General features: G+C 37.9%; 1 non-coding gene across 1 annotated transcript; it reads left to right on the top strand.

The window, feature by feature from the left end:
• The first annotated feature begins 738 nt into the window (after window positions 1-738).
• On the top strand, window positions 739-810 carry trnam-cau. Its single transcript has one exon. It is a non-coding gene; the product is annotated as a tRNA-Met (tRNA).
• Window positions 811-1,780: the final 970 nt, after the last annotated feature.

Raw genomic sequence — 1,780 nt, 5'->3', positions numbered from 1 at the left:
AATCCAAGGAAATGTTTATTCAAAATGCACGTTTTGTTTAAATAACATTTTTAAAAATATGAGAAGAGTATGTTTCCAGAGCCTTAGTCTTCAATAATTTTTTTTGCCAGCTATTGCAGTGTATAATGAAAGTGTTCTTGCTAATCTTTACCGTTTCAGGTCTTATCAGTCTTATGACCCACAATGGATATATTGTCAAACCTGTTTTCAACAACCACTGTGCTAAAATGGTTTTTATATAAAGGTGGCCTCTGAGTAAATTTGTAAATTTTGTCTGGAATGTTCCAGGGTGGTTGTTAACAGGGCGTGGTTGCTGAATGGAGGTGGTCCTTTGAACAGGTTTGACTGTATTTTTCAGAGTGTCAATAAGATTGATAGTAGACCAAATGTTGCCTCAAAATTTGAAGTTTATTGTAATGTTACAATAGTATCTTAATGGTGTTATTTGACCAATGGAAAGAAAATGAATGGGTTTTGCTTCACACTTGTGCTATGTTAATGATTAGTACTTTACTGAAGAGTATCTGTATCAAGGCTTTTAAAAAGCTTTTAAAATGCCCCGAAAATTATTTGATTAATTTGTCAAATATATTTTGGAGGCTCTTGGAGGTATTTGGCTGGATAAAGACGTGCTTAAAATAGGATGCATTATTAAGTGAGGGATGCAAGTCCTCCAATACGAAGAAAAATCGTATCAGAAAATATTTACAAACAATGGGTCTCCAACATCATACGTGGAGTCCTGTAGCTCAATGGTTAGAGCACTTGCCTCATAAGCAAGAGCCCTGGGTTTGATTCCCAGCAGGGCAAAACCTTGGGCAAGTTTCCTTATTTCACATACCTGATAATAATCTCTCAAGAAAAAAACCAATGATGAATTGATCACTTCAATCCACGACTGTTTGTGGGACACTGCTGTGCGCAATTGGCTGTCGCGTTTCACCCACAAATATACAGTCAATTCACTTTACAGTATATTCTGTGAAGTGCTTTGAGCCATCTAGAAGACGTGAAAAGCGCTATATCAAATGCAAGGATTATTATTATTATACGTCCTGTCTCATAGTTTTTATACAATCTTGGATGACGTTATAGTTTATTAGCTATTCTGCCTAGAGGATTCATGATTAGACACAACACCTTGAGGCCAGCTCACTCTTGAGGAATCTCACTTTTATTATAGCATGGATACAGCATGGATACAGATCTGGCTGGGAGACAGGAAGCAGAGTCATGGTGAATGGTTGTTTTTCTGACTGGAGGGAAGTGTATATTGGTGTCCCTCAGGGGTCAGTATTGGGACCATTGCTCTTTTTGATCTATATGAATAGACTTGGGTATAGGGAGTACAATTTCCAAGTTGCAGATGATACTAAGCTGGGAAAAGTAGTAAACAGTGAGGAGGATAGTGACAGACTGCAAGAGGACATAGTAGACTGGTAAAATGAGCAGTCACGTGGCAGATGAAGTTTAATGTGGAGAAATGCGAAATGATGCATTTTGAGAGGAAGAATAAGGAGAGGCAATATAAGCTAGATGGTAGAATCTTAAAGGGGTTGAAGGAACAGGGAGACCTGGGGTTCATGTAAGTACATCTTTGAAGGTGACAGGACAGGTAGATAACGTTGTTAAAAGAGCATATGGGATAGTAGGCTTTATAAATAGAGGCATAGAATATAAAAGTCAAGAAGTTCTGATGAACCTTTATAAAACACTGGTTAGGCCTCAGCTAGAGTATTGTGTTCAGTTCTGGGCACCACACTTTAAGGAAGGATGTCAA

Source organism: Callorhinchus milii, unplaced genomic scaffold (genome assembly GCF_018977255.1).
Source record: "Callorhinchus milii isolate IMCB2004 unplaced genomic scaffold, IMCB_Cmil_1.0 Scaffold4, whole genome shotgun sequence".
Lineage (NCBI taxonomy): Eukaryota > Metazoa > Chordata > Chondrichthyes > Chimaeriformes > Callorhinchidae > Callorhinchus > Callorhinchus milii.
Note: the sequence above shows the minus strand (reverse complement) of the source record. Positions and strands in the feature narration are given on the sequence as shown.